The sequence below is a fragment of the Echiichthys vipera genome (genome assembly GCF_963691815.1).
Source record: "Echiichthys vipera genome assembly, chromosome: 19".
Taxonomy (NCBI): Eukaryota; Metazoa; Chordata; class Actinopteri; order Perciformes; family Trachinidae; genus Echiichthys; species Echiichthys vipera.
Window position 1 is genome coordinate 10,340,890 of NC_139844.1, and position 25,158 is coordinate 10,366,047.

The following is a 25,158-nucleotide window of genomic DNA, read 5'->3' on the forward strand; positions in this document are numbered from 1 at the left end:
TGGAAGAGCAGGGCATGATGAGTTAATGAGAGCTCTACTGCTGGAAACAGAGCAGCGAGAGTGAACCCAAACAGGAAAGTGGTGGGCTGTGAAATCAAAACAATGAAGACACTCAAACGCTTCGTATACGCTGATATTGAGGTTACTTTTTCTTTATGTAAACGAGCCTGTTCATGCTCATTTGAATTGAATTCAATCATTCTTATGCCTATCAGCAGTTAATCACGCCCAGATTTATGCTTGTTTTCTTCACATTTTGATAAACGGGGCCCTTGGTGGCCCTTGATCTCTCCAGTGGAAGAGAAGGCACTGCATTCAACTGTATTGATGTAAATTACGTCGAGCATTATTCTAATGTGCGGTATTATCAGCAGCAAAGTACCAGAAAGCTTTTTCTTACTGTCATCCCCATGGTGATCTTTAAATCAGTAACTCTTCATCCTTCCTCTAAAAAACTGACTTTCCTTCAGTCTTCTACTCTCCAAGGTCTATGGATACCACATTTCCATGACAGAAATGACTACATTTAGCTGTTGCAGGGTCAATAATGGCACCAGTTATTATCCCAGTTCATCCCAGAGGGTGCATACTTCTGTAACTCAGTCTATAGACCCTGCTACGCTGCAGGTGAGGCAGGATGTTTCCGGGATATATGAGTGTTGTTTCAGGCAGAGGCAGTGAAAATATAAAGATAGAGAGGATCTCTATTTAGAGAGTGTAGTTGTAAAATCACACAGTGTTTGAAGCAGCAGGATTTCATCACCACACAGCACAGTTCACCCAATGGAAATAAAAACACTGTAAGAGGAACCCACAGTGCAGCAGTAAGCCGAGCACAGTGGGTGTTTAATCACAAACAGTATCCACACACATCTTCATATGAGTCTAAAGCTATGGTGTCTACAGTGAACTGTATGTGCACGTGTGAGTGTGTGTGTGGGGCAGGGGTGTAATAGATATTTAACTGAATCCAGTTCTACTATTTTTTAAATAATTCAGTCGACATCACTTCAGGTCAAACCATCAAAAACTGTACTGGTTTTGATCTTTCACAGTTTGTTTAGTTTGTGTTTCTTCGCGGGATACGAGCAGGGTGATAATGAGCAGACTTTGTCAGTATGATCAGCTTGAATTTGGCAAAACATTTGAATTCCTAGATAGCCCTTCACTCTTGTGTAATTATTCAGATAAGTCACTCCAATTAAGACACAAATTAGATTTGTAAGAGTCACTTTGGCAGATCACTGATCGTCAGTTACGTCTTCACCAATCACAGACAATTTATTATCCTCTCTTAACTTTAATCCTGTGATTAAAAATCAGTGCAGTTTTCCTGGTTGCGCAGAATTATACAAAACAAGGAGACTCGGACGGGTGAAGCTCCGGCCGCAGCGATTACCAGATACCACTGGAGCGACCGCCGGGAGGGGCCAGGATCCGGGCCGAGGACCTCTTCGGGATGTGGTCATCGACCTGAGACCCTGAGAGGAAAACATAAAAACATGAAAAAAATCACCAAAACAATAGTTATGAAGGTTTTTAATAAAGAACTGCAATGTTATTAGCTTTATTCCAGCCTACCTGAGAGGCTAAAAGAGGACTCGTGGAGGTCTCTGACTCCCTGGTGCGAACGAGGGCAGGCTTTGTTGGCCGCCTCTCCGTCTATGGGGCCCAAACCGAGCTCCTTCTTCATAGTGTTTGCCACCTTGGCCACATCACCAGAGTAGGGATCCCTGTCAACCCCTTTATAAGCCTGAGTCTGAAACAGAAAGGGACGAAGGGTTAAGTTAAGAGTATTTGTATTTTTGCTGCTGCTGCCAGTCTTGGCCAGGTCTCCCTTAAAAAAGAAACAGGACTCTCCTGGTTAAATTAAGGTTCAAAAATATTTACAGATTATTTTTTTGGCAGTTTCCAAGGACAGACAGGAAAATGGGGGGAGAGAGAGAGAGAGAGAGAGAGAGAGAGAGGGAGACATGCAGCAAAGGGCTGCAGGTCGGAGTCGAACCGAACCTTGAGGACCTTCAGCCTCTTTACATGGAGCAACTGCTCTAACCACTGAGCCACCAGCCGCCCCGAAGGTTCAAAGATTTTTAACTATTTATCAGGCTATTCGAAGTAAAATTGGTTCTAAAACTGAACTGTCCTCTTCATGAAGGAAAGTGGAAACACCAACTTTATCATCTTGTGTTCTTGGCTCGAGAGGGCATTTAGTAATAGATACAATAATAATAGTCCTATTAATAACATCATGAGTTGCAAATGGAGATGACAACATCTTTTCGTTTCTAATCTAAGAGATGTCTAAAGTTCATAGTTTTTGGCTTTTACAGACAGAAAAATATCCATATTTTTTTAAGGGAGCGGACCAGTTTAAATGACCCAGAAATTCTGTCTGTATGCTCCCGAATGTGTTGCATTTCTGCTTGAAACACTAAATAGCTTTACTTCAAACGTGATACATAACAGTGATCATAACACAGAAGAAAAGACAAAACTGCAGTAAAAAGATAATTTCACTATCACAGACTATGATGTAGCACATCACACAAGACACATTTATAATATGCGCATAAACAACAAGAAATGTATGAAATGCAGAAAGCATAGAAAAGTATTTCCCATAAGTTAGCTGTACAAACCATCAGTGTAGCTTAAACAGGGCAGAAAGGAGAGTGTTGCAGACGGCAGCAGCAGAACTACAGAGTCAGCGTACAGACAGAGCAGCAGCATTAAATCCTTTATATAAACTGTCAAATCAGTGCAGTTTAACACAGTAGGATGGGTGTGTTTGCAGCAAGTTGGCTGTCAGTTGATGCAGCAAAGCACAACACGGGTCCTGGTGTCAAAACTACTTTTTGAGAAACTTAAACTGTAACAGATTTTGATTCAGACTTTATAAAGCGATCAGAGTGAATGAAAGTGAGCCCACCTTTTCTCTCTGCACCATCTTCTTGTAGAGGTAGTCAGGGAAGGTGCGCTGAGGGTAGAACTTCCCGGATCCCTCGGCACACATGAACACACCGTTCTCACACACCAAACGTCCTCGGCTGATGGTGACCAGGGGAACACCGTGACAGCGCATCCCCTCGTACAGGTTGGTGTCTCCGCCCTGCACCTGAGTGCTCACAGAGATCGTCCTGCACAGACAGAACAGCAGTGTGTTTGTTCGGCACAAAATCAAACAATAATCACGAGTAATCTGTGTTTGTGGGCCACATCGTCATGTTGTAAAGATGACTGTTTACCTCGTTGCGTCCGGGTCCCAGACCACCAAATCAGCATCAGCTCCAGGGATGATGCGACCCTTCCGTGGGTACAGGTTGTAGATCTTTGCAGCGTTAGAGCTCGTCACTGCCACAAAACGATTCTCATCCATTTTTCCTGTAACCTGCAGGTATCAATGGATGGACAACACATAAGGAAAAATACAACTAAGATTTTTTGATATTAAACTGTGATTTTTAGTTAATGTCAGAGGATTGGAATATCATAAATAAAATTTGAAATGGTCATACTAAGTGTTGGGAATTTTACTGCGTTTTATAATTAAACTCTATGAGGCTATAACATTATATTGTGAAAGTAGTTGAACCTGCTGTTTTGCAACAAAACCTGAAGTGATGGACAAGGGTCTTCCTGTTACTCTCACTAAGATGCATGTTACATAATACACACAAACTTGCTTACGTGTGTGTGTGTGTGTGTGTGTGTGTGTGTGTCTGTTCGTATACCTACCACTCCCCTCTCCCAAATAACACTCATCCTGTCCTGGACTCCAGCCATTCCATGAGGGATCTTTGTGAAATCCTCCTTGCCCAAAGCTTTCTGCTTGATGTTAAATGGACGGTGCTCTGATGCTACCACACTCAGAGTGTCACTGGAAACAGAATACGCATGTTACCAATCCTTGACCCGTATGATAAAAAATCTTTCATGTGAGTACTACATTCTAGTTGCACATTCATGAAAACATACTTGCCAAGCAGGCCCATGAGGTATCCGGGTGTGTTAGGGTCGAGACGGAGAGGAGGGACAATGACATGGGCGGCAGCATGAGCCCAGTCCTGGTGGTAATACTGCATCCCGTTCAGCACAGCGTGACCTACTGTGGTCTCTGCATGGACCACCTTACCTGCAGAGACAGAAACAAAAGAAAAAAAAAGTGGTTTTATAACAAAAATATCGTCTTCATCTATTTTGATATCATCACTAGTGTCAAAATCGTCATGCCAGTATGTTTCAAATTCAGCTCACCTTGCATCTTAGCAGCAGCAATCATGTCTCCAGCAGACATACTGGACACATTCACCAGGTAGATCGGGCAGTGAGCCTGCAATCACAAATGCATTCATTGATTTAAGCAGTGACACATATACAGATACAGAAACACGCACACAGAATGGATATTAAAATGTAGTTTTGCATCTGTTTACCCTGTTAGCGATGGTGACAGCTCTGTGAGTAGCCTCTGACTCCAGCTATAGAAAATAAGACAGAGAACTTTAATCATTAACTTCTATCCAAAGAAACCACAATATGTGTGTGGTGATGGTCTGCGTTTTTATCCTTATGGGAGTTAGGAAAGTTTATCAACTTTATAGTTGAATCCTTTTAAAATTAGATTTTTTACATTTAATAAGAGCATCTCCATCGAACGTTTTTAAATGCCAAATTGAGCAGCAGAACTCATCATCATCCCTTTAAGTTTTATCAAAATCAGGCTCCCAGTTTCCTTTTCTAATTTTCATTGTAATGAAAACAATAACTTTAATAACCTTTGATATATTTTTATGAAGGTTTTAAGGATACAAAAAGAAAAATAAATGCTAAAAGCCCATACTAATTTCTATTTGTGTAACTTTAACTGGACAATATATAAAAGAAGAATAACTGAGCGTTAAGAACTGATTTAAGTTTACCTCCTCTGGTCGACTGATTTCAATACCTTCTGGTCCACTGATGCCCAAATCCAGAGCCTCTTTGGCCCCCTAACAATCGGCAAAAAAAGTGTTTTCACTGTGCTGAACATCTCTTATTAACATGAAAACATGGAGGAACATATGTGTGGTTATTTGGCGTGCACCTCTGCCACGAGCTCTCCGTTCTCAGCGTGGACTCGAGCGATGGCCCCGATGTCTTTACAGGTCTGCAGAGTCTGGTAGAGCTCCGAGTCCCTCAGCATCATCGTATCTTTGTAGGCCATGAACATCTGGAAAGAGTTCACGCCATGCTCCCTCACCAGGGTCTCCATCTCACTTCGCACCTGATCACAGGGCAAAGGTCAGGGGGTCAAGGAGAAAGCTTTGGTCTGTATGTGCAGACAGTGAAGAGCATCAGCCAGTGTGAATGTTGGTATGGAGGGAATTAGAAACTGTGTGAGTGTGTCTGTTATATGGGGCATGAAATGAGCTTGGAGAGCAGCCACAATGAGATCACATTGCATCCACTCTGGTGATTATCACAGTCCCACATTCCCCATCTATTTAATTCACTCAGAATGCAGTAAACAGAAACTATATGATGTTTAAAAGAAGATACAGTACTCTAAATATACTGCATTAAACGAGAATACTCCTTCATTTGAAGTATTACAAAACTATAAACTAAAATAAAGCTTCAGGTGGTAATTTAAAGTTCTTTATTGTAGTATCTTTTAACACAAAGTCAAAGTCTGTAGGATAAAACATTTTTCCTGAAAACAACAATGTAGTTTTCTTATTTCCATAGCTGCTGAAACAATACTAAAGTAATATCATAGTATTAAGTGCTGACAGAAGTGTTATTAGTCAAGTTATAAGTGTGAGCTATTATAAACAGTGGCAGAGTCTTATAAAAGATCAGTAACACATCATTGAATTATTGTAAACTGGATATCTTTGGGATTTGGGCGAACAAAACAAGGCATTTGAAAACGTAATTTTGGACTCTGGTAATTTTATTTTCTGATGTTTTAAACACCAAATAATTAAACAGTTAATTGAGAACAACTACCAGATTAACTGACAAAGCCAATAACACTTAATACCTGGCTGTTTGCTATTGCCAGTACATCATGGTATTACAATGATGTTAACAGATAGATTTTCTGGAATTGAACATTTAACTGTGTATAATAAGATGTGGCACATGCACAAAGTCAGCAGATGATACAGCACAGATAGTAAAGCCAAAGGCTGAACGAGGCACGTTGACTCATACAATCTGCCTAATGTGCCCAGTGAGCATGTGTGTTAACCTAGTTCATGTATGGTATAATCTAGGTCAATACACATTTCCCCCATTAATGAAAATGGTTTGGCTGCTTTATAATTCATTCACGAGGATAAAAGCTTGAGGAGCAAAACAGCAAAGATAGATATCTGTAAATAAAAGAAGAAGATATAAATGTTTCCTGCTGTTCTCTTGTCCTGGAACTCTCACACGATGAGCGCTCTTTGAGTCTTACCTTCGATCCCCACCAAGTCACCCCGACATGCAGAGCGTAGTCGCAGCACGCCTTGGCATCGGCCAGAGCTCGGCAGCTCTCGTAGGCATCCAGCAGGGAGCAGTGTTGTTCAGGCAGGACCAGAGCCATCACCATGGTGGTACCACCCATCAGAGCGGCCTGGGTGAGGTGAGGGGGTGAGGAGAGGTGAGGAAGGAAGGATGGAGACAGAGGAAGCGAAAAGAGAGACTGATTAGAGGCGAGAACAATGATACCACTGTGAAGCACAAAGACACTGTTGATCCTTGTGACAATAGTCCTTCCTCATGAACTGTTTTCTCATCATCATAAAGTCTGTTTGTTACTAGTTGTGAGAATTGATTTTATATAAATACAGATGATGCACAAAGACTAACTTGACTATTAAAAATGTACATAACATTATTGTAAACGTGTAGCATTTCTTTTCTCTCTTCCTCTAGAAGAAGAAGACGAAAGGACAGATGAATAAACGGGAGGAAGTTAGAGTGGACACAGAAAAGAGAGAGGAAAGATGGAAGACTGATGAAGTGAAGGGAGTGGTCTAACTCGTCTCAGTCGGCTGAATGGTAAATGCCCTTTTGTGTAGCCATGACAACAGATACTGCTCAGCCATGCCTGTCGCATGTCCCCACCCTCCTCCTCTTCTTCTTCATCATCCTCCATCCAAAACTGCACTGACAGTCACACTTTCAATATCTTCCAACAGAGTCTAAGCGAGATATTGCACCGGTGATGAGAAAACAGGCAATAATATGAAACGGTGAGGTAAAAACATTGCTTTTTTAACGGTGCCCTGTCCCCGCAGACTTTCTTCCATGCATTTTCAGCTCATATAAAAATTAATAAAAATGAATCCTCCGTCATTTCTACAACACAACCTGAATGAATTGTGACTAAATGTGAACGCAACCCTGGTTTATGCGTCAGCGTTGGGTCGCTCCCCCACACTCCAGACATGTTGCAGACAGGGGCCGGGTTATGTGCTATTGAGTGACAGCTCCATCAGCCAACAAGCTATCAGGGTTCCTATTACCATAGTTACCAGTCCGAATCATCTGCAGCGTCAGCATCGAAAGTCTCTGCATATATGTGTGTATTAAGTATCATTGATCATTGTCAGTGTTTGTGTGTGTGTGTGTGTGTGTGTGTGTGTGTGTGTGTGTGTGTGTGTGAGAAAGAGTCTGTCTGCATGGCCTTAATTAAGATTTACTGCCGAGGGCTTGTACGAGCAGAAAAAGAGAAAGAAACAGCGTAAGAGACGAGAGAAAGTCGTGGTTGTAAGCATGTAGGATATACTGAACATTATATTTGTACATTTTCATCAGTGTGAGTATTGCAGAGGCCAGTAGCAGACTTTTCTCTGCCAAGCTGGAATAAAGAAACTGTCTGAAGGGTCTTTCATCCTGTCCCATATCCTCTTTTTAGGCTGCATCTGTAACTAGTCACCAAATAATCATCCAATTTTAGACTGTTCTACATTACAAATCTGCTAAAGAGAACAAAGAAGTACCAAATCATCAGTGACAGGCATTTCGTATCAGTCGGCTTTGTTCTGATGAAACAGTTTGTAACTGGTGTTGCTGAGCTGAATCATAACATGTAGAAACCAGCCTAGACCAGATGTCTATCGCTCCTATTGCAATGTCAAAAAAAACAGCAGCTGAACTGCATTACAGCCATATTTAAATAATTTGAACGCATTTTATGTTCTGATCCTTGAACGTTTATATTCATTTCAAAAACTGAAGGTAGACAGGAAAGGGGCGCGCGAGAGAGAGAGAGAGAGAGAGGAGGGAGGAAATGCAGACAAGGGCTGTGGGTCGAAATTGAACCTGGGCCACTGTGGCGAGGACTTAGCCTCTTCATAAAATGAGTAAATACTTTTCATTTGTCAAGTATTTACCGTAATTCATGCAGGAGCATACAAAAATAGGCTTTATCATGTGGAGGTGGATTTCACTTTACGTAATTTTACTTACTACTTGAGATATACATGATGTGTTAATAAAAACATTAACCGTGTGTTGTGATGAATGTCACCAGCCATTATATCTCTCTTAAATGATTTTCACACATTAGGTTGTAGCTGGAGTGAAGGTTAAGAAAACATGTGGCATTTATCATAAAGCTGACAGAAACATATATTTATTGTATTTAGATCATGGACCATAATGTAACAAAACAGACATTTCTATACATATGATTTAGCTGATTCTGTTACATATCCTGTTAACACACTACACCATCATCTACATGGTTTAAAGTCACAGTAAACCTGACATGCTGTACTCCCCCCTTTGGTTCCTTAAACATATTAGTGATCATTGAAAGTGCAGCTAAAGTGGATGGTGACACATAAACCCCAAACAGTGTTTTATCATGAATCCCCCACTCTATTAAAGACACCCGACCCCTACTGTGAAGATAATCTCCTGAAAAGAAAGTAAAATAGACAGAGAGGGGGAGAGAGTGTGGGTGAGACATGACGGATCTGAGGGGATGAGAGGATCTTTGTATGTCGGGCTCTAGGAGAGGCTATCAGTGTCAGACAGATTACCACTGCAGCTCTGTGATCAGCCTCTATCTGCACGTCTCATACCTCACATTACAGCTGAACACCTTTCATACCATCCTCCTCCTCCTCCTCCTCACCTCCCTCTGCCTCTCCTTCCTGCAGAGACATTTAAATGATCTCTGCAGTGCATGCTTGGAGAGATACAGAGCTGGTCTGCTAATTCAGCTGAAAATTTGTTCTTTATGAACATACCAGATGTGATCGAGGGCAGTCCATCTGAAACTCTTATTTGATGGATATCCTTGATCAGTACTGCACTTCAAAGACTGACTCAAACTTCAGATACAGTGTCTGTAAAGTATACTGTATTCTGTTAGTTTCTAGCTCAAATGATGCTGTAGTGTCATGAAGGTTTCAGGTTTTAGTTTGGAGTTTAAATTGTTTAAATGATGTTGCAAAGGCTTCAATTTAATCAAGACAAAATATAAATGCAATAAATGCTTTTCAAGTTATGTACTAAATGTAAAATACATGTAACAATTCCGATGGCAACTCAGTTGAAACGCTCATCAGCTCTCATCTTTCTGTCTATAAGGAGATTTTTGAAATAACGGAAAGTTGCAAAGGTTTGTGGGAACATTGTTAGATGTTTAAATAAGCATGGCTGAAGTGAATACTTTTTACCATATACTGCATAAAGCATCTACTTGAAGAACTACTTTACTGTTGTGTATATCTGGGAAACGTCAATGTTAAGTGCACATACAATACAGCTCAATATCTGCACACAAAACCTCAATACAAGATGCACAACCACATGTATAAACAGGTCTTTCTCTACACTGCAGTACCGCTACTACCAGTCGATCCTGTTATATAAATTGTCCTCATGCTGCAGGTCAGCGTGAGTCTGTACCGGAGGGGAACAGTGGGGAGGGGAGGTAAGACAGGAGGGAGGAAGGAAAGCACAAGAGGGAGGAAACTGTTACAAAACGATGTGAGGGAGGGAGGAGGATGCAGAGAGAAATAGTTTTGGGGTCCATCACAATTGCACGAGTCTACAGCAACGCAGTCACCATAGAGACCACACAATACTGCCATGAGTGCACACACACACACACACACACACACACACACACACACACACACACACACACACACACACACACACACACACACATACACACACATACACACACACACACATTTGCTCCCTCTGATTTCCACACTAAGAGAGGGGGTTAGTTGCCATGGCAGCAGGGTCAGTGAGTAGGGTTGGTGATTGGGGGTTGCTGGGGTAAAGCTGGCATATGGACGATTCAATCTCCCCAAATTCCTCTCACCCCACTTCAGTTGGCATTCCTTCAGACTCAGACCTCATTTCACTTAGATACACTGCAGCGTCCCTGCAGGGACACAATCTAGTCCAGATGATGGTAACGTGTGTCGTGTAGGACTGAATATTTTTTCATATATTTTTATTAAGAGTTAAGAGAATAAATGACTTTTGAAATGACTCACTTATCACATATACTGTATGTAAGCCTGCATTCTGTTAACATATATACTTATACATCATGTGTCACAGACTTACACATATGTAACAATGCATATACTGTGTATGGTCCCTGTTAATTGAATACAAAATACACAGTATGAGCAAAATTTTTCTTTTAAAAACTGAACATTGTAAGAAGCTTACTTTACAACTATCGCAGAACATCAATTATTTCTCATTATCTTTTTGTAAGAAACAAGATACATTCATGATTATGCTTGTGTAATACTGCCACTGGTACATTTTTGGATGTGGAAAATACAAAGGCCTTACTTTTCCTATATAAACCTCCAGATTAATCCAAGCACTATTTGGACACTTTTGATCCTTTCCAGTTAAAGAAAACTCACTCATCTTCTCGGGCCCAGTGGGGCAATGATCATTCTGTAACTGTGATGAATTGTCAGACATAGTTTTTAGACAAAGCTACAGAATTGATTTCTGTCAATGAGTTGGATCTGTGCTTCAGCTCACATTATGTTCGATATTGCCACACATTCATACACCCAGTGGTCGTCCATGACTTACACCCCCCAGTAATAAAAAACATTTCAGGCAACAACAAAAAACAGCCCACAACGTCCTCCAGTATGTATCACTGCAGGCAACAATTACACTCCTTCTTTTTAATTATGAATTATTAATTATTAAATCCTCCTCTCTGCTCTGAGTCTCAGGGGAAAACATGCAGAGCATCCATAGAAAATTAACTCATAAACCCAGTATGGATGAAGACTGAACAGCTGTGTGTGTAAAAAGAGATGCCTTTGCATTCAACCAGAAACTAGTGACAGCTGTTTGGGTTTGCTTCCTATAGGACCACCGTGAGAACACATGTGATCATTAGTCTTGATGAACGTATGAAGCAGGGTGAAGATCTGTGTGTAGACAAGACGGAGAGTGAGAAAATATGTCTGTGTGTGTGTGTGACAGCTGTCTCTGGTTTCTAAATGTGTTTAATCACAGGCATACTGATGCACCTTGTCAAAGTTCTGTGTGTGTGTGTGTGTGTGTGTGTGTGTGTGTGTGTGTGTGTGTGTGTGCGTACCTTTGTCCCACTGTAGAAGTCCTCCTGAATAGTGGCGTTCATGAAAGTCTGCTCCATATGCACGCTTGTGTCTATTCCACCCGGCAAAACCAGCTTTCCAGTCGCGTCAATCACCTTAGCCCCGCCGGGGATCATCAGTTCCTTTCCAACCTGCCACAGAGAGCACGAGCATCCAACTTTATTAATATGCGTTCTGTCTCCATGCCGATTAAGGACATTGGTGTGTCGGTCAATGTGCTTTTAATGGAGTCCATTAAACTGTGAACACAGACTGAGTGGTCATATTAAAGAGGGCTAATCAATGGTTCTTTGGTTAAGACAGGTTTCACATGGCACATTATTCCGCAGCTACAGCAAGTGCTTGATTCCGATTATTAGGTTTGGTTCAGACTGAAATATCTCAACAACTGTTGAAACACAAAATGAAGTACTGTACTAAGTCATGACAGAGCTGCTACCATAGCTGGAGCATCATGGTCTTGTCTCAGGTGACCACACTATCCTAAATTACCATTCTATATAATTTTTTGACTCATTTTGGCTGCTCCCCCCTGCATGCTTAAATATTAAATGTTCAGTGGTACATTGACAATGCCAGTGTATAAGTAGTATTTTTTTCTTGTTGTACATTTTCAGCTGTTTAGTGCCCTGAAAATGAATAATAATTTTGGCAAATCAGAATAAACAACCTTTTTTGCATTCGTATATATTAGGTTTCTCCAACAGTCCTAGCATCTAGTGTTGTTGATCTAAGCATGGTGACACTGTACAGAATCTTCTTAAAACCACTAAGGACCCCTTTAATAGTCATCTACAGACCCTGATTTGTAAACAGGATGGCCCCCATTGACCCCACTGATCATTTAAACAATGCTGATGATGGAAATACACATTAATAAAGTGTAGGAGAAAGCTCCCGTGCTGCCATGGCAGTGAAGTTTTTTAGTAGGGGGTACAGCTGAGCGGAATCAAATGCATCCTCTTCACGTGAACTGATGCCTATTTCCATGACAACATTCTGTGGGCTAATTATAGCTTTCACTATCATCATGTAGAGCCACAGAGTTCAGTGAGCGGTTCATTCTCTTCATACTCTATTATTGCGAAATGAGTCACACTAACAGCTGGGGATACAATGGACAGTAAGTGAGTGTGTGTGTGTGTGTGTGCGTGTAGAGAAATAAATGATGTAGCATACACTTAAATATGTGGACTTGAGTAAAAGTGCATGTGTATATAAATGTGGTCTACCTGCTGAATGATGCCGTTCTCGATGTAGACATCTGCTTCGTGGGTGAAGTCATCATTGACCACCTTCCCTCCCTTGATGAGAATACGCATCGTGCCCATGTTAGCAGCCAAAGTCCTGCCAGAGAAACAAAAACAAATGCATTTAACATTAATATTACATTACACAGGTGTAGATTATGGTGCAGACACAGAGTTCTGTACAGGTACAAAGTAACCGAGGATACGCTGTTGCATGGCTCATTTGTCATGTTTGAGTGTCAGCTCAACTGGAAAGCATTCTGCACACTCCTTTCACAAGACTATGCAATGTTTGCTGTGCACAAATGCATTTCCTTCACAAAGTAAATTACATTTTACCTCATGTTAACCAATGCATGGGCTGTCATTCCCTGTTATGATGTGATTTCAACAAAAGACACCCATGTGAGAGATACAAATACAGGGAGATTGAGCCAGTTTGAGTGAAGACAGATCAAGATGACTTGGGTGACAAAAGCAATTCTAACTAAAAAAAACTACTAAAACTATTTTTTTATTTGACAAAGAGGTGGATGGAAGGATCAAGCCAGACCAACAAAAATAGTACTAACAGAGAGGAAAGAAGATTTTTTTGTTGTTCTGTGATGATCTGAAATTATGAGGGAAACAGGAATCCAACTAAAAAATCAAGGTTTTAGGCTTCTGAAAAATCAACTAAGTAGACCTTAGTTGACATTTCTGTAGTTATGTCAACCAGGACTTTAGAATACCTAAGTATCTAGACTGATATTGCAGTTTTTCCATCATTATCTTAATTTTCATGGGAAAATATATTTAGATGATCATGTTAAGACATCTGTAGAATGTGTAGGTAAGGACATCCCTGCAGCACCATAATTCTTAATTCAAAATGGTATTTTGACGCAAATATTGCAACTCCTGCGATTAGGATATTGCACTAGTCCATATTGTGGTTTTAATAAAATTGAGTTTAATAATTAAGCCCTAATTAACATCTAAATGCTTTCAGATGTAAACCGCGCCTACCGTACTGGAGACATTTTGTTTTTGTGTTCAATATAAAAAAAGTCAAAAGGAAATTGTACTATTATCAAGAGGAACATTTGTTTTGAAAGCCTGGCTTTACACCTCTCTATCAGTTGTAGGAACCCATTCTTTCTAAAGATCCTTTTCAATGTCCTGCCTGCCACAACAAATCTAAAGCCACTGCCAACCAGCACGAATTCAGAAGAGTGAGCAGCATCCTGAGTGGTGAGTTGGGGCCAGAAGGTGAGTACCAAGTCTCATATGTCTCCTAGTCTTTGTTGGGTATAACCTGTAAGAAAAAGCTTTCACTCAACAGCACGCAGGGACAATCATCTGTAATTGCACCAATCTTGTATTTTCTGCTGAGTTAGAGCTCTATCTTTTTGTCCTTGGAGACAGAAAACTTCCTCCAAGCTGTTAGTGTGTCAGCCCTGTCCATGAAATATTAAGAGGCGAGCAGAGGATCTGGGGGAAGGACTGATGGAAAGAGTCCTGCTCACTTACCTACGAAGAACTAACCCACTTATCTCACCAGCTTTATGAAGTGAATCAGGCTAGAGGAAGAAGGTGGGTTTTATATCAACTAAATTTGCTTTTGAAATGTCCCTACTAAAGATTGATGCTCAAATAAAACTTCCATTGGGAGGGAACAGGGCGGACATGCTATAATTGATTCAGCTGAAATCATTTGAATTTGATAATAGATTAAGTCATTTTTTAAGCAAATATTCCAAACAAGACCTTTTTCCAGCTTTTTCAACGTGAGGATTCTCATGTGATAGTAAACTGAATAGTTTGTAAAAAAACAAACAAAAAAACAATAATAATAATAATTGGACTCTTGGCTGGACAAAACAAGGAATTTGAAGAAATCAACTTGGGCTTTAAAAAAACGTTTATGGACAATTTCCAATATTTCCTGACATTTTATTGAAAAAAATAATCAGCAGATTATTCGACAGTGAATAATAATTGCTGTTCTTTCTGCCCTTTGTTATAATATATACCTATAAAATATATAAATCAAGGTGAATTTAATGTTCCTACAGGGCATTGTTTAAAACTTGTATCTAATTAACCTAGATTGAGCCATTTCTACTGTATTTTGCAAAATGAGCACACACACGGTGGTACCGTATCTGTGAGCTGTTTCCTGCCCCCGTCCTTTACAAAAGATAATGATATATCCTGGCAATGATAATTTCAGTTCGTGTTACAGTACATCTTACTCAGTTTTTATGCTTTTGGACATTTCCATGGACTTCTTTAAAATGCAGGTTCCTGATGTTTCATTTGTTTTTTTAAAGGTTTACATGTTTTATAATTAAAGTAATAAAGCTGCTCCTGAGAATTGCAGTATTTATTGGTAAAACATGCAAGGATAATATAAGAATAATATACAGTATGTGGCCTAAACACAAGTATACTGTACATGAAAAGCGTATTTGTGCTATTGGTCTGATTAGTGGTACTTTCTAATGATGACTGGAAAAAGCGAATCTAATGGGATCAACAAACTGAAAGCTTCTTCTACAAGCATCCCTCTGTGTGCATGTGTGTATTCTGCATGGATGGTTGCATGAAATGTGTTTGGTGGCAGGACACAATGGCCTCCCAGTCACACAGAATCACACTCAAAGAGATGAAGGAGAACAGAGAGAGGAGGGAGAGGGAAGAGAGGAGGGAAGAGAGAAAACAGTGAACAGAATAATGAGGAGAGCCATTTGTACCCCCGACCACATGACACTAAAAACGTTCCAAAGATGTGGAGGAAAGTTGAGAAAAACTCTCACTTTACGGACTTCATTATTGTTTCTCTTTTCCTGTTGGTTAAGTTGCTTATTAAGTAATACAATTATATCAAATATTCCATGTATGCCTAATAGATAAAAGGTCTTTTCCCTATGATATTAAACTCAGTGCTGATAATATGTATTGCTCTAAACACAGAGGTGCGGATCAAGCTCAATTTCAAGTGATGTTTAAAATGCATAATTATTAAAGAGTAAGAGTATTAATAAGAAAAATATCCATACTATCTGGCATTGTTCTGAGGCAGACATAAGCCTATCGCTTCAGCACCAAACAGAAATCATTTTGTGAAGCAGATAAGACTCGATAAGTCGATCTCAGAGAAGATTGAGGGGCAAAGAAGGGCTGAAAAAGAGATTGAGAACTTAAACAAGAGAGAGGCAGAGTAATACGGATGGACATAAAAAGAGATGAGTCCACTGATAGGGGAAGGGTATAAGGGGGCGACTGTGTAGAGATGAAAGATTGAGAGATCGTCGTGGTAAACATGGTGGTGGTGACGGGGGGTTGCAGTATGGAAAGCAGTGCCCTAAAGGCCTGGCAGCCAGAATAAAAGATTGGTTTCCCAGGAGATGGGAACTGGAGTGCTTTCAGTGGAAAAGCCTTCAGACACTCAGACACACACAAACACACACACACACACACACACACACACACACACACACACACACACACACACACACACACACACACACACACACACACACACACACAAACACACACACACACACACACACACACACACACACACACACACACACACACACACACGTATTAGTATGGTGAAGCATATAAAAACACCAAGACTGATTTGCCAGTTGAACCTCTTTGTCATTAAAGAAAATCAACACAATGAGATGTATATAAATGAATGGTTTCCTTCCCTACTTTGTATCATCTCAAATCAAATATAAACCTTGTTTGACCTTCTGGCCTTTAATTGTAGCGCCCCTATCAGGCCAGTCAGTATAATGTAACTATCTTCTTTGTTGTGGACAGTGATAAACTTTAAAAGCGCTGTAGTTTAAAAGGTTTTTGTTGACTCATATCACACACTGCTGTTTGTTTCTTATGTCAGAGGTCTATCCATTTAATCTGTGGGCAAAACAAAAGACTGACCATTAATTCATTAATTAAGCATGAATGATATTTAAATTGCTGTACTCTGGCCTATTCTTAACTGAGGTTTAAATACTGCATTCCTGCGGTGTTTCTTTATTATGTTGAATATCCACAGAGTAGTTGATTTCTTTAGACTAAAGGAAAGGAAATACTCGTATATACGTATATATGATATTTAACACAATATATGTGAAATATTCTACCTACATTTTTTAAAATGTTGATGTTCTGCTTTCAAAACTACAGAATATTTAAACAAAGGTAGATCTTTCTTCGACATGCACATTTTTGTCACTGGATGTTCGTAGGTGATGCTGCTGCAGCAAGACTTAACTGAACTGAAGTCCTGGTGCTAAATCAAAGGACTGACTGACTTCTGCTGGCTTTTTAATTTCTAATACTACATTCTGCTTCTGGATAGTTTGCACCCTTTTTCTCTTACACAATAAATAAATCCTGCCAATTGTACTCAATTGACTGCTTTGTTGGCATCAAATCTTGATGTTACTGCCAGATGAAAACAACACATAACAGACTCAAACTATTTTTGGCAAAAGCAAAATAATAACAAATGTTTTAAATGATATTATTCAATCACTTACATTCATTGGACAAATGTCATGAAGTGTTTGTTCTGTTCTTGTTGTCCGGTCATGTTAAAAATGTCACCAAAGTACAGTAGTTTGTAATTGTTCACATGAGCAAAAGAGTAGGAAAAAAAGTGAATAACAGTGAAGTTGACACAGAGAGAGCGAGAAAGAGATGTCCACATGAACTCCTGACCTCTATCACTGATCTTTAAAGGCTGAAGCTGTTGTCACTATTTTCCAGTCAGCTCCATCCAAACCCACAGCTGACTGACTGTGTGAGTGGGAATGGGAACGCTGACTAAACAGACTTGTGGACCGTACACTGGGAGCTTTGTGTGTCTGTGAGGACTGTTAGCCAAAGGAAATTAAAGTCAACCTATATAATAAACACTCTGGACAGTGACACCTTTAATATTCACAGACAGACGCACATACAATCGTTTTTGAGCCCTGTTAGCTAGTTTAGCTGGTTGAAGGTTTGCTTCAGTGAAGCCTGTGGAATGGCGAAATCTGCTACAGATGAACATTGTGGGCGCAGACACCGGCTAATGCGGATTATCACTAAAGTTTTGGTGCGTTGGCTCTAATCAACATCTGTCCAGGTGAATCAGTGGTAGTGTTGTTCTGCTTCTTCATTTTTCTTCAACAAAAACAAAGTGTATTCGTCCTGGGAAAAAGACAGATTTTTTTCAGAAAAAGTGGGGCAACATGAAGTGATGTGGGGCAACATGAGGAGACTGAGGAGACGCTACAGGACATAAGGCAACATGAGGTGTTTGAGGCACGTAAGGTAATGCCAAGTGATGTGATTTGTCATGAGGAGTGGAGCATCTAGTTCTCTAGGTCGGGTTGGTTTGTCAGTGAGCTCAGATCACTGCCTTACACCAACCAAATGTGTCTGTGAATGCACAAGTGACTAATGCTAAAGGCTTTAAGGTTACTTTTCTAAATTCACACTAAAGCTTTGGACTAATGATTTTTGAAAAGCACTTTTAGGGAAGGGAGGCAAAAAAAAAACAGGGGAAGATGACTTTTGAACATCTGTAGCGTTGCATGCTCAACTAACTGCATCCAAAAGTTGAAACTCCAAAGGGCACCATGCTGAAAAGCACAGATCTATTTTACACTTCTTCTGTGCAGTGTTGACTTTCTGCTGTGTCATAGAAGGTATGACTGACGGACAGACAGAGAGACACACATACAAACAGTGACACACCAGGCAGCATTTCTCACTCACCCTGTGACCAGCTGCTTCAGTGCACGCACGCACACACACACACACACACACACACACACACACACACACACACACACACACACGCACACACACACGCACACACACACACACACACACACACACACACACACACACACACACACACACACACACACACTCACGCGCACACACACTGTAGATTCACGTGCACAAACATACTGTACATAATGCTGAGGCTTAGAAACACTGAGACACACCCTGACTTGTCTCCATGTAGACAGTTTTTGTAATGTGGGTGTTAATTAATAATGAATGAGGAACAGCAGGCAGATTTAATCCCAAAGTCACATTGACACATTCTCAAGGTCATACCAAATACACCTCCACTTCACAGTTTCCTATGGAAAACCTGACGCTCGTGTTTCAGGTATTAACTGTTTTTACATCATGAACAACATGTACAAGAAAAAGGATTCAGGTTCTTTTATGGAGGATTCAGACTATCACCAAAACTATGGTCAGAAAACATCTACCATGGCAAAAAACTATAATCTCTCTCTCTCTCCCTCTCTCTCTATCACAGGAAAACTCATATTTTGTGTTTAATTCAATGCTTTCTTGAGAATCCTTTAGATGCCTTTAGTCCTACAACCTAAAATTAGTCATTTCCATAAAGGTTAAAACTAAGAGGGACAAAAGCAACTTGAATGAAAACTAGCCTATAAACTCATCTACAAAAGGAACTAATTAATTATGAGTTCATTTAAATCTTCTTAGCAGAGGAAGACGCAGTCAGAAACAAAATGAAAAGCAGAATCAAAAACTAAAACATCCATCTTGTGATCAAGAAAAGTTATATCTATTTTCAGAAAAAGCCAGCATGATTAGAAAAAGTTTAAATGTGACATAGTAGCTGATGACATCCTCAGATGTCTGTTCCTGAGCAAGTGCAGGCTGTATGTGTGGCATGGAAATATGTGTGTGCGTGTGTGTGTGTGTGTGTGTGTGTGTGTGTGTGTGTGTGTCGATGCATGTTGTAAGTAAGAAAGAAGGAGTAGACAGCTGCTGACTCCTGCCTGATCTGGAGCGTAAACGTCACGGGGAGGGACGTTATACAGTGTGTATTTGTGTGTTAGAGTCAATATGCGTGTGTCATTATTTTTGCATATGTGTGAACCAGTGTGTGTGTGTGTGTGTGTGTGTGACACGAGCTATTTAAAAATCCAGAACAAACATGCATCAGACAACTTTACAGCTGATTGGAGATAAGAATAGACATCAAACACATACACACACACACACACACACACACAGGTTTAAAGAGTTGTTGATGCTACTGGAGGTTCATGGATGAATAAGCCATTAGTGAATCACACACACAGATAAATAGTCAACAACAACAGAATTCACAAAAACTAGGCCATCACTCAGATGATTAGGGCAATATCTCTCTCTCTCTCTCTCTCTCTCTCTCTCTCTCTCTCTCTCTCTCTACACACACTCTTTTATCACACTCTATTTTCATATTTTTGTGAAAGAAAGTCAGGTCTATGGTCATTTTCTCTTGTCACACTCCACTCACCCCTTCTGTCTGACCTTTGACCTTTCCCCTGCGCTACACACAGGCCAAATATAAACTTCAGAACAAACTTGTTATTAATATTATCTATTAGTATAAGTGAGTTAATACTCCTTTTTGATTGAACATGATCCCGAGATGGTTTAAAGTATACCTAGGCCTACACATCCATCCTACCACCATCTACATCCACCACATTGAAACATTTCTGTGAATTTGACCGCAGGACTTTATGTGATCAAGTCTCACTCCAAATATAGAAATAAGATCTAAGCCATTGTTTTCTTGTTGATTGAAATATGTGGAAATTCAGTGGTGGAATGTAACTAAGAAGAAGCCTATATTCACTCAAGTACTGTATTTAAGACAAAGTAGTATACTGACATACTCGTCTTTGATTTTCTGTGACTTATACTTCTTCTAAACTGATCAACTAAACAATGAGCTGATCAACGGAAAAATAATGGCCAACTATTTTGATTATCAATTAATCATTGTGGAAATTTTTCACTTGAAAATGGCTGCTTTCAGCCTCTTAAATACGGAGATTTCCTGCTTCTCTCTGTTTTTCTAACATATTAAACCGAAGCCTGTGAATGTTCTCATTTGTCCAGGTCGTCGTTATCCCCAAAGCAATTTCAGTCAAAAGCAACTGGACTTGGTTATTTGTCTAGGAAGTCGTTTCACCTCTCATCCAAGAAGGCTTCATCAGTTCATGTACGCATCTGACCAGGCTGGGACTGGTCCAGGACCAGGACCAGGCTGGGACTGGTCCGACTAGCTGGTGTGGAGATCCAGGTATTTAACCTCTCACAAGACTGATGATGTCAGTGGAACCCTTTGTGCTCCAAGTGCCAATGACCGTCATCAAGGGAGTGTGCTTTCTCCTTGAGATGTAAGTGGACAGCAGAGTCCAGGCCTGAGGAGGTAGCTCTCCTGTGTTGGGCCATGCGTTTATGCAGTGGTTGTTTTGTTTCTCCAATGTAGAGATCTTTGAATTCCTCGTTGTATTGGACAGCATAAACCAGATTGCTTTTGTGGGTGTGTGTGGTGTTCTGTCCTTCGGATGTACTAGTCTCTGTCTGAGTGTGTTACTGGGTGTGAAATACACAGGGATGCAGTGTTTGTTGAAGATCCTCCTGAGTTTCTCTGATACCCTAGCCACATACGGAATGACTAAAGAGGAGTAAAAGAAGCCATCTATGTAAAAGTAGAGAAACCATCGCTAAACAGAGGAGGAGGTCTGAGACACCACTTATCTCCAATGTACAATGCTGCCCTTTCATCCCTTTAGGAGATTCAACAATCTAACCTCAAAGAAATACTATTCACAAATGGCCTCCTGTGACTCTAACGACTGTCGTTCAGACTCAATAGAGCACTAACAAAGTCAAAACCAACGACTGCCACTCTAACGACGGGCGTTGGCACTTGGAGCACAAAGAGTTTCAGTGACATCAACGGCCTTGTGAGAGGTTAAATACCTGGATCTCACACCAGTTAGTTGGACCAGTCCCAGCCTGGTCCTGGTCCTGGACCAGTCACAGCCTGGTCAGATGCGTACATGAACTGATGAAGCCTCTTGGATGAGAGGTGAAACGTCTTCCTAGACAAATAACCAAGTCCAGTTGCTTTTGACTGAAATTTCTTTGGGGACATTAAACTGAACATCTTTGGGCTTTAGAAAAACAAAACGGCCGATTAATGAAATAATCGTTAGTTGCAGTCCTGTTCTACTCCACTGCATTTCAGAGGGGACATATTATACTTTTCACTCACTACACTTATTTGAAACCTACTAGTTACTTTTTACATAAATAACATATTTTATACATACATGACATGATACAGTACTTTATTACTAATGTACCCAGAAGTATACAAAGTATCTCAAATTGGCCATTAAAATGCTCTTATTTGTATTCATTTGAAAGTAAAAACAGAATAATATACAATTATGTAACACTGAAAGGACCCTATATGTTTTAAACTTAAAGTACATTTGCTTATGATATACCTGTTCATAGTAGTATTTTTAGACTATGGTATTTTGACTTTTACTTTTTTGCAAAGGATCTGAGTTCTTCCACAAATAACAGATACAGTATATAACTTGAATATGCTAAACCAATTACCCAACTTAATGATTAATCAATAGACCTAAGACCGACATTTAATGATAATTTAAGTCATTTAATGTCCTGACCTCCATTATTTGCAGGGTTGCAGGGGTCAGAGGTGGTACATAAAAGGCACCATTCATTTCCACCTATAATAACAATTTAGTCACTATTACAGAAGCCTAAGCTGCATGTCTTTGGACTGTGGGAGGAAACTGAAGCAGCCCGAGGAACCCACACAGCTATTATGGGGAGAACATGCAGAACTCCACCCAGAAACCTCCTTGCTCACTCACTGGATCACCACTACGCTGCCAATTTACCAAATAACTAAAGCTTATATTTCCTCATTACATGCATGACGTTACAGACTAAAAGATAATGCAGATGCATAGATGCAAGCCTAATGCACTTCACCATGTGAAGCCAAACAGGTTACGTCATCTAATTATGGATGCTGTCTAATATATTCAATTCATTGTGCTGCACCAAGGACCCCTGGAGCCTCCTAAAGCCCCCCTCCAGGTCCAAGTGATAAGAAAGCCTCAAAACCGACTGACCCGCAAAACCAGAGCAGGTCTGCATGCAAAAAAAAGGGAAAAGGACTTAAAACAGGAGATCAAATCACCTGTCAAACCACACACACACACACACACACACACACCCGCAGGCTCGTTTGAATGCATGAGGACTTCAGACCCTCCTCTTCATCATCACTGTGACTCAATATATTTGGTAGAAAACAACTAGTAACGAAGATCAGACTTACATAACGGCCAACACACACACACACACGCACACACACACACACACGCACACGCACACACACACACACACACACACAGCCTTACTGCACTGATGGCATGCACGCACGCACACACACACACACACACACACACACACACAAATCTCCCTCATATTTCGACGTCATATAAAATCCATACATTGTAATTTAAAATATCACAGTAAAAAAAGGCTCGCACGACTTCATTTCCATTCAAACGTAGAGGGAGAAATGCATCAGTGGGTGACTGAAAATGTAAAATAAGACACAAAATACTCCGATATTCTGTTGATATTAAACGTTAATGCGCCAACTGAAAACAAACGGTTATTAACGGCAGAAGAACCCTGCAGTTATTAACGTTAACGACACATTATCAATCATTTAAACGGTCTAAAATATGAATGTTGATGATTCAGTCCTACCACTATTCTCACCCACTATTTCATTTCATGAAATAACCCCTGACATCTTCATTTTCTGCGTTATTTTCTGGTTTCTCACCCTTTTTCCATCAGAGTCTCAGGTTCCTCCTCTGCCGGAGCTTCTTCTCACCGTTGCCCAGCACTAGCCGAGTGCTCGAAGACAGCTGGCACAGCGCGAGCCGCAGATGCTTCGATGCCGACAAGTCCAGCAGCAGCCAATCAGGAGCCTCCCGAACCTGAGCAACGGAAACACTGACCAATAGGAGACGAGATGTGTGTGGCGGAGGGGTCTCCTCTCCTCAGTAGACAGGGGCGTGTCTCCTGCGGGCAGAGACTATGCTGCCTTCAAAGACTGTCGGACATACTGGTGTTAGTGAAGGATGAGTTTATAACACGAATTCTTTATGGTATTAATGATCAAATCTAATAAGTGAGGTACAGATAAATCCAAAATCCCCCAAAACAAATCATTGTTTTAATCAGATTTATTGTGATAAATATATTTAGATTAAAAGTTGGACACAGTAGTGTTATGATTAATATATAATAATTAAGAACAGCAACCATTGGACCTTGTGGTGACATTGTTTTGTGGACTATAAATGTATTGTTTTAAAAGCCCTTAATATGTATATCTACCACCTCAATAAGAATCTCACTACTCATTATTTTTCTGCACATTTATATTTATACCATTCATTTATATAATCTATGGTGTAGTCATGTATATAATGTATATTAAATTCAATTCAATTTTATTTATCGTGCCAAATCATAACAAAAGTTATCTCAGGACACTTTACAGACTAGGTATAGACCACACTCTTTACATAGTAAATAGTTACTTATATTTTTTTCTCCTTAGTCTTTTTACTGCTGTAATGTGAATTTCCTACAGGGAGTCATTAAAATAATCTTATAATTAAATTAATATAATAATAGTATTTTCTTTTCAAACTAATTTGAAAACAATTCAAATTGCTTTAAATGAAATGAATGTCATCCACTAACCCTGCATAGAAAAGAAGAAAATATTGAGTTTCTTATATATAATCCTTCATTTGCACAGAAGTAAACTGATGAAAACATTAATCAACCTATATCCCTGATAGAAAATAGTGACCTTTTATTTTCTCTGTTCTGCTGCTGCATCACATTTCTGACCCTGAGCACTTGAATACTGCGCTTCCACTCAAACAAGTTTACAAGGAGCACTTGAAGGCAGCAATATGGGGCTGAAGGACCACAGTATGGAGACCCTCCTCCTTGGCAACATGGCTGACTGATGCTGTGGTGGGAATTAAAGAAGTGAGAACAGTGTGAAGGATGATCGTTACGGTTGCCGACTGATGAATAATTCACTGTCTGCAGATGAACATCCACATAATTTCTGTCGACCTACTGAATATGATTTGAGAATGAACATTTAAGCTGGTACATACAACAGGTGCATGATGTGATTTTTAGCTGTTGCTTGTAGTATTTAATTCACATTTTGTCCTAATCAGTGGTCTCCATTTTGACAAATACTACAAGACGCATTTGGACATTTCTAATGACCATTTACACCCTGACCTAATCCATCATGAGGCTGGCAGGCAGCTTCGGAAACCCTACACATCTTCCTTTACACACTGAAAACTCAC

The 25,158-nt window shown here is 40.1% G+C and overlaps 1 pseudogene across 1 annotated transcript; it reads right to left on the reverse strand.

Annotated features, from left to right (window-relative positions):
- Positions 1–1,395: 1,395 nt before the first annotated feature.
- LOC310962038 (dihydropyrimidinase-related protein 5-like) lies at positions 1,396–23,636 on the reverse strand (annotated as a pseudogene). Its single transcript, XR_014593859.1, has 13 exons — positions 23,592–23,636; positions 12,839–12,953; positions 11,588–11,737; positions 6,446–6,604; positions 5,084–5,263; positions 4,920–4,988; positions 4,434–4,478; positions 4,255–4,330; positions 3,976–4,132; positions 3,736–3,877; positions 3,246–3,388; positions 2,930–3,137; positions 1,396–1,759 (listed from the first exon to the last, which is right to left on the reverse strand). The product of XR_014593859.1 is annotated as a dihydropyrimidinase-related protein 5-like (transcript).
- Between the last annotated feature and the right edge of the window lie 1,522 nt (positions 23,637–25,158).